Source organism: Oncorhynchus mykiss, chromosome 3, assembly GCF_057628025.1.
Source record: "Oncorhynchus mykiss isolate SJ-2025 chromosome 3, ASM5762802v1, whole genome shotgun sequence".
Classification (NCBI taxonomy): Eukaryota; Metazoa; Chordata; class Actinopteri; order Salmoniformes; family Salmonidae; genus Oncorhynchus; species Oncorhynchus mykiss.
Genome location: NC_143024.1, coordinates 69,272,047 through 69,280,885, shown reverse-complemented (window position 1 = coordinate 69,280,885; position 8,839 = coordinate 69,272,047). Strand labels below are relative to the sequence as shown.

The 8,839-nt window shown below is 40.0% G+C and overlaps 1 long non-coding RNA gene and 1 other non-coding gene across 3 annotated transcripts; both read right to left on the bottom strand.

Moving 5' to 3' along the window:
• Positions 1-553: 553 nt before the first annotated feature.
• Positions 554-7,912, bottom strand: LOC110520280 (uncharacterized). Of its 2 annotated transcripts, none has more exons than XR_016494792.1 (5): positions 7,061-7,912; positions 6,081-6,274; positions 5,896-5,958; positions 5,736-5,802; positions 554-5,523 (listed from the first exon to the last, which is right to left on the bottom strand). It is a non-coding gene; the product is annotated as an uncharacterized LOC110520280 (long non-coding RNA). The 2 variants fall into 2 exon arrangements; XR_016494793.1 differs by having other exon boundaries at positions 4,659-5,523; positions 5,658-5,802; positions 7,061-7,257.
• On the bottom strand, positions 5,675-5,800 carry LOC118936397 (small nucleolar RNA ACA64). The gene has a single exon (XR_005051427.1). It is a non-coding gene; the product is annotated as a small nucleolar RNA ACA64 (small nucleolar RNA).
• Positions 7,913-8,839: the final 927 nt, after the last annotated feature.

Here is an 8,839-nt window from a genome sequence, read left to right as displayed (position 1 = left end):
AACCACCTAAAAGGAAGCGATTCCCAAACCTTCAAATACAAAGCCAATACCTACAGAGAGATTAACCTGGAGAAGAGTCCCTTAAGCAATCTGGTCCTGGGGCTCTGTTCAAACAAACAAACAGACCCCACCGAGCCCCAGGACAGCAACACAATTAGACCAAACCAAATCATGAGAAAACAAAAATATAATTACTTGACACATTGGAAAAAATTAACAGAGCAAACAAGAATGCTATTTGGCCCTAAACAGAGAGTACTGTACACAGTGGCAGACCTGGCTCTCAAGAGAAAACAGGCTATGTGCACACTGCCCACAAAATGAGGTGGAAACTGAGCTGCACTTCCTAACCTCCTGCCAAATGCTTGACCATATTAGAGACACATATTTCCCTCAGATTACACAGACCCACAAAGAATTAGAAAAACACAATTTTGATAAACTCCCATCTTGATTTGGTGAAATACCACAGTATGCAATCACAGCAGCAAGATTTGTGACCTGTTGCCACAAGGGCAACCAGTGAAGAACCAACACTATTGTAAATACAACCCATATTTATATTTATTTATTTTCCTATTTGTACTTTAACTATTTGCACATCGTTACAACACTGTATAACACAACATTTGAATTGTCTCTATTATTTTGGAACTTGTGAGTGTAATTTTTACTGTTTATTTCACTTTTGTTTATCCATTTCAGGTGCGTTGGCAATGTAAACATGTTTTCCCATGCCAATAATGCACCTTGAATTGAGCCTAACTAGTAGAAATGTTGTTTTCACTTCCCTAGCAGTTGAAACTCAAACATAGAAAAACAACTTTGCTTGTGAACAATACATAGTGAATTGCCAAGAAACTCAAGGACAAAGTCTTACTTTAGACTTTTGTTTCAAGTAAATTCAAACAACTTTTTTGCCTGTGCATAGCTCTTCACGTGCGCACAGCCCCCATCCAGGCAATGTTGCAGCGCGAGTTGGAATAGACTATATTCATGGCTGCACGTTTCGTCACAATAATGTTAGGAATGTTCTTTTTAGGATTGATGCCTAGCTGAGCATTCAACTCAATGCAGTCTTAATTGCAACTGATGAAGATTTTGTCCAATGTGCATTACTTTGGCTTGGAAACACAATGACATTTCAAAAGGAGGCAAATAATTAGTAGAAAAAGCTTTTGTCATCATTGTGATGTCTCCAGATGCAGTATAACTTCTATGTTTGAGTTTCAACTGCCAGGGAAGCGAAAACAACGTTTCTACTAGTTACTCATGCAAACATTGCCATCTCTTTAAACGTTCTATTTAACCTTTATTTTATCAAGGAGTCTTACTGAGACCAAGGTCTCTTTTACAAAAAGCCATAAATTACACACATCAATATAAATACAAAATGCAAGTAGAAAGAAACACATGGTCATAAAAAAACTATCCGTATTAAGGTCCTCAATTGTCCTTCTGAATTTCCCTAGAGGCACCAAAGCATAACATTTTAGAACATTTTGAAGATTGTTCCACAAATAACATAGCAATGTATCAACCTACATGACATCAAAGAGAGCCAACCAACTTTGATAGAGAATGCAGTGATGAGTACTAAAATTATCGCCTATAATAAAGTGCAGTGCATTATGATAACCTGCATCTGAAGGCTTTAATGAAGTGGCAGCTGCATTCATATAGATGTCGTCATAGTCTAGGACCGATAGGAACGTCGACTGAATAATCTGATTTCTACTGTTTAGTGAGAGGCAGGATCTATTTCTATAGAAGCCCATTTTTATTCCCAGCTTCTTTACTAATGCCTCAATATGCTTTTTAAAAGACAGCGTTTCATCTATCCAGATATTTGTAAGCAGAGACACTATCATCAATATGGACACCATCAAAAGTACGCATGCTTAAATAAGAGTAATTTTTATGAGCTCTAGAGAACATCATATATTTAGTTTTACCTGCATTCAATACTAATTTCAGGTCAATAAAGATTTTCTTTAATACAATGGAGGCAGACTGTAGTTCAGATAGAGCCTGGTCAACCATGGGAGGGAATAGCATACACAACAATATGATTGGCAAACAAGTGCAGGTTCGTTTTTTACAGAAAAGTCAATATTGTTAATGTAAACTGTAAAAGGTACAGGACGCAGAATCGACCTGTGCAGGACACCTTTCGTAACATCCAGGAAACCTGATTTAAACACCATCAGTCGATACACTGAGGTCCATCTGTCGATACACTGAGGTCCATCTGTCAAGTAATTTGTAAACCAGTTACATGCAGCCTGGTCTAGGCCAAATGAGGAAAGCCTCTGAATTAGCCGTGAGTGATCAACAGTATCGAGAGCCTTTGATAGGTCAATGAAGAGGGCAGCACAATGTTGCCTTTTATCCATAAAGTTAACCACATAATTTATAACTAGGGATGCAGCAGAGATAGTGCTATGACCTGGTCTAAAACACGATTGATGGACATTTTGATTACATTTCAAAGATACAGATCTTGGCTGTGAATTAACCAAAGATTCTAATATTTTAGCTAGGCAAGAAAGTTTAGAAATAGGGCAATAATTATATAAAGTTGGAGTTGGAAGTTTACATACACTTAGGTTGGAGTCATTAAAACTCATTTTTCAACCACTCCACAAACTTCTTAAACAAACTGTAGTTTTGGCAAGTCGGTTAGGACTTCTACTTTGTGCATGACACAAGTAATTTCTCCAATAATTGTTTACAGGCAGATTATTTCACTTAATCACAATTCCAGTGGGTCAGAAGTTAACATACACTAAGTTGACTGTGCCTTTAAACAGCTTGTAAAATTCCAGAAAATTATGTCATGGCTTTAGAAGCTTCTGGAAGGCTAAATGACATAATTTGAGTTAATTGGAGGTGTACCTGTGGATGCATTTCAAGGCCTACCTCCAAAATCAGTGCCTCTTTGCTTGACATCATGGGAAAATCAAAAGAAATCAGCCAAGACCTCAGAAAACAAATTGTAAACCTCCACAAGTCTGGTTCATCCTTGGGAGCAATTTCCAAATGCCTGAAGGTACCACGTTCATCTGTACAAACAATAGTACACAGGTATAAATACCATGGGACCACGCAGCCGTCATACCGTTCAGGAAGGAGAAGCATTCTGTCTCCTAGAGATTAACATACTTTGGTGCGAAAAGTGCAAATCAATCCCAGAACAGCAAAGGACCTTGTGAAGATGCTGGAGGAAACAGGTACAAAAGTATCTATATCCACAGTAAAACGAGTCCTATATCGACATAACCTGAAAGGCCGCTCAGCAAGGAAGAAGCCACTGCTCCAAAACCGCCATAAAAAAGACAGACTACAGTTTGCAACTGCACATGGGGACAAAGATCATACCTTTTGGAGAAATGTCCTCTGATCTGATGAAACAAAAATAGAACCGTTTGACCACAATGACCATTGTTATGTTTGGAGAAAAAAGGGGATGTTTGCAAGCCAAAGAACACCATCCCAACCTTAAAGCACGGGGGTGGCAGCATCATGTTGTGGGGGTGCTTTGCTTCTGGAGGGACTGGTGCACTTCACTAAATGGATGGCATCATGAGGCAGGAAAATGATGTGGATATATTGAAGCAACATCTCAAGACATCAGTCTGGAAGTTAAAGCTTGGTCACAAATGGGTCTTCCATATGAACAATGACCACAAGCATACTTCCAAAGTTGTGGTAAAATGGCTTAAGGACAACAAATTCAAGGTATTGGAGTGGCCATCACAAAGCCCTGACCTGAATCCTATAGAAAATTTGTGGGCAGAACTGAAAAAGCGTGTGCGAGCAAGGAGGCCTACAAACCTGACTCAGTTACACCAGCTCTGTCAGGAGGAATGGGCCCAAATTCACCCAACTTATTGAGGGAAGCTTGTGGAAGTCTACCCGAAACGTTTGACCCAAGTTAAACAATTTAAAGGCAATGCTACCAAATACTAATTGAGTGTATGTAAACTTCTGACCCGCTGTGAATGTGATGAAAGAAATAAAAGCTTAAATAAATCATTCTCTCTACTATTATTCTGACATTTCACATTCTTCAAATAAAGTGGTGATCCTAACTGACCTAAGACAGGGAATTTTTACTAGGATTAAATGGTAGGAATTGTGAAAAACTGAGTTTAAATGTACTTGGCTAAGGTGTATGTAAACTTCCGACTTCAACTGTAGGTCACAAGGGTCTCCACCTTTGTGAAGGGGGAGTACATGGGCCACCTTCCAAACCTTGGGGATAGTACCAGATATAATAGTCAGGTGATTCAATATGATTCAGCAATCTGGGGGGCAGAAAGCTACAGCAAAAATGGATCAAGCATATCAGCCCAGTGGATAAAAATGAAATTAAAAAAATTATATATTTTTTAATTCACTTGACATAATGATGACAAGGTTTTTTTGTTATTGTATTTCCAGGCCACTATAGAGTACATTTGACGAAAAACAGTCATTAGCCCTGTTCAGAAAGACTTTCCATTAAACATCAGTCAGACATCAATATGCTGCGGCATCTGTAGAACGTTGATAGCAATGGCAACAACAGAAAGACGGCGGTGCAACCCAGGATTCATAGCTAGTTCTTTGACTTTGTGAATTAATTTACCAGCTCTGAAACAAAACAGGGGAAATAATTTGAAAACAGCTACTCCAGCATTTATTTTATATAAATGTCATCATACTTCTACTATTTGTATTCACAAATGCGAGTGAAATGCTTGCACTGTGGAGCCCTGACCACCCCCAACTGGGCTGGTGAAATCAACATCTTACCAGCAAATACCAAAATCTACCCAAATTTGGCAGGTGTTAATTTTAGGCCTTGGCTATGGGACTTTAGGAGGTGCTATACAAGTGCATAGGCTCTAATACTGTCAAACAGTCATTGACTCTCTAGTCATTCTCCTCTGTGCAATTATATAGAGGACCAACCACCTTGTAAAGCAGATACATTTTTACAAGCAAGGCAATTCAATTGAGTCATTGTCCCTTAAACAACAGCCGTTGACGTTCGTTCACTATGCTCCTTCCTATACGACTGGCTCTTGTCACCTGAGAGCTCTTCACACGTTGTGGGCTTCTCACTCCCTTCTAGGAAGGACTCCTCCTCAGTCTCCTCTTCCTCAGAGGAGGAATCTTAGTCAAGACTCTGCTCCTTAGGTTGCTTGATCGTATTCCCGAGCAGACAAGGTAAAAATCTGTCATTCTGCCAGAGCAAGGCAGTTAACCAACTGTTCCCCAGGTGCCAAAGACATGGATGTCGATTAAGGCAGCACCCCGCACCTCTCTGATTCAGAGGGGTTGGGGTTAAATGCGGAAGGCATTCAGGTGAATGCATTCAGTTGTACAGTCTGACTAGGTATCCCCCTTTCCCTTTACATTTGCCTTTAGACTTTTTTTGGGCGGGGGTATTCTTGATGATTTCGCCATCCTCATCGTTGATCTTCATGGACCTCCTCCTGTCCAGAACTGAGGTGGTTCACACTGGAGTCACGTCTTGAGGAGAAAGACATTAACACAGAGAAACAACGTTTTACATGTTGGAGCTATGGGGCTCTATTAGCATCTCTAATGATTTTCTTCCATGGAAGGGAACATGTTAATTCCTACCGAGTGCAAGAATCCCTTACTTGTTAGATGTTGCGAAGTGAATGGGCACATGGGTTTAATCACCTTGCTATACAGAGCAGGCAATAAGCTTAACGTACCACAATACTGCCGGCACAGTTCTCACCCCAGACAACTGGCAAATCGAAGGGAATTTTCAGACTGTGCCTAAATCAAAGCAAAATGCATTAAAAATGCAATCGTGTACTTTGATGTAGTCATTCACTAAAGTGTTGCCTAGTTCAGATTAATTGTCCTTACCTCATTACACATGGATGCATTCACAGAGTCATCTAACTTTTTCTTCTGTTGCACTTGAGAAGCCTTCAAAAATAGAGTTTACAATTAGACTACAAGAAAATAATGCAAGTTAAAATAGTTTAAAAAGTCAGGAATACAAAATATATATCTATCTTTTGAACCGATGAGTCAAATGCAACACTTACAAACCCTGGGAAGTCGTAGTGGATTCCCTTCTTTGCCAGCCTTTTACAGAGCTTGACCTCTTCATGTAGGAGTTGTCCGGTCATCTCCTTGACCTCCTTTGGTGTGTGTCTCGTTGTAGCGAGCCACAGCTTCTTAAAAGCTCTCTGTGATCCCACAAACAACTCCTCATGCACCTCAGTAGGAACCTGATTACCTGGAGAATGCAATAGAACTTTATTATCCCAGCTCTGGTGAAGCTGAAATGGGTCTGCTGCTCTCCTCCCACAACATGCGCGCACACTACAAGACATCAAGAGCTAGGGGAAATGTTAAACCTGAACATATGATTCTAGAATTAAATAAATTAAAAGGTGGATTATTTCTTCAGATAAGGGAGTGGTCAAAATGTACATAATTGTTACCCGGAGGAAAATGGGGGAGGGTCCTGCTTTTTTCAATTTCAGTCAGGGGGAGGGTTTAGTCTTTTTTTAGTCCAAGGGAGGGTCATGTAATTTGTAATCGATGCAATGTCATATTGCTCAGGGTTTGATAATTTGTGATGTCCATGTGTGCCCCTCATCACTAATTCCCTGCTGGGCACACTATACCAAGTGCGCAGAGTGTGGTCTCAAAATTATCCATAGCCTAAACTATAGGCCTAGGGTATGGCAAAGTCATATTTCTAAGAAAATGTACTTCCTTCTAGTTTTTGTGCTGCTGGAATGACGTATATAAAACTAGGCTACACTGGATTACACACTGCAATGGATAGGTGTTCTCAATCATGAGCACGGCCTGTACTGCTCTTGCTGATGTAAACCATTTTGTGCTGCCTAACCAATAACTGCTGTGTACTGTGGTACTTCAGAATGCAGTCAAAGGCTTCTTCCAATTTAAAAATATATATATATTTTACTGAAGGGAGGGCCATCCACTTTAATTTCAGAGAGGCCAGATTTTCCCCTGGTATTCCTCATAATAAGTACAGTCCCTAACTTACATTTGATCAGTATCTCGCCCATCATTGTCTCAGCAACGATCTTGGTGACAATCAGTCAAACTCCACCTGCTTGTGAGAGGAGAATGTTGTTATGTAAGGTTTAAACGCTGACGTTCTGTACATTACCTTTGAAATAATGGACGATGCAGCGAGAAGAGGCGGAGCCCATTTTTCAAGGTATTTATGGACGCGAACCCAGTCAATTGTTCTTTATGTTCCATTGCCATGATCTTATCCCTTGCTTGCTAGCCAGCCAACTACCTATGGCTAACACAGTCACGACCTCTGTAGCCAGATTAACAGCAAAGCAACTGCATTTGCGTTTGTTTAAACTGTTTTCTACTGACATTAATTTGGATACATCCATAACAATGTGCTGATGATGCCCGATTTTGCCTGGCTGGCAAAGCTAGAAAAGCTTGCCTTCTCGTCAGGACACTTGACACTTTTCATTACTTGGAGATTGCATTGCATATCAAACAAGGCTATAAGCTAGCTAAATAGTTTGTTAGCAAACCTGACAACATAACAACCAAATAAAAGTACAAGTTGCTGAAAACAGGAGGATTTGACAGCAAAGCGCCACTTGCGACATAACTGCAACATTGTAGGACCGGAGATATATGTTCATCACTCACCACTTAGGTCATCAGAAGATGGTGCAACAATAGTCTCTTCAAAAACAAATCAGTTAGACTAGAAAAGGACAATTCTCTATCAGTTTTGCTGATCGTCCCTCTACATTACAAAGCTGTTGCTATGCCAGCCACCATTCACTACCTGAGACACGAGCACTGCAAAATGCCCAGGAATGTCTAGCTAGAACAATCAGCAGCAAGCTAGCTCATTCTCCAACAGGAAGGTGCAGTATTGACACATTCATTGACTAATCAAACTCCTGTTGCAAATATTAGTTTAGTTAATTCACTAATAAGAAGGCTTGTGTCAATGTGGCCAGACACGTATGCAATAAGCAAGCTCGCTAAGAAGATAAAAGTTTACACTAACAGGTCAAATAGCTAACAAATTGTGATGTTAGCTAGCTGGTTAGATAAGCAAGGTTCCAAGATATCAGATAGGCGCTAATGTTAGCTGGTTATGGTTTTGAACATGCACCATTTTCAGCAACGAGTCATCTGACTTGCTCTTTACTGGTGTACTGATCTGACAAGCCACAAGCGTATCCGTAAATGTAGTTGATAGACGGATTAGATGATTGTTGTAATAGGGAAAGAAGGAAGTGTTTTAAAATGTCTAAATAAAAGGTTGTCAATAGGTTTAGCTACCTAAGAATATTCCTGCATGTTTATGGACCAAGAAAGCTCTAGAGCAGTGTGCGTTCTAACTTCTCAAACTATGGACAAAGGAGTCATTCAGACAGAACATGCATCGTAGATTCACATTTTTTCCTACTTTCGCTCTCCTTGTTAGATATTATGCACATTTATGGCTTGGTAACAAACGTCATCGCCATTGAGTTAGTTCTCATCGTAGCAGCAGCAAGTGAAATTAGCGTGAGGGAGACGTGAAAGGGAGCGGAGTTAATGCTGATGCTTATTTGCAAATGTTGTTCATCAGTAGGCTACTAGAAGTCCCAAATTGAAGGCAAACAGATTGTCATCTGTAGCACCATAGACTCCACTGATCAGCCAAACCAAGATCAATACTCAAATGCACACATTCCTATTGAATATGCATTCACCTGTATTGTGAGTAGGCCTATGCCATCTTAATATGCCCAGTTTATTAAGAGATTTACCATTCAAATAAAATTATTAC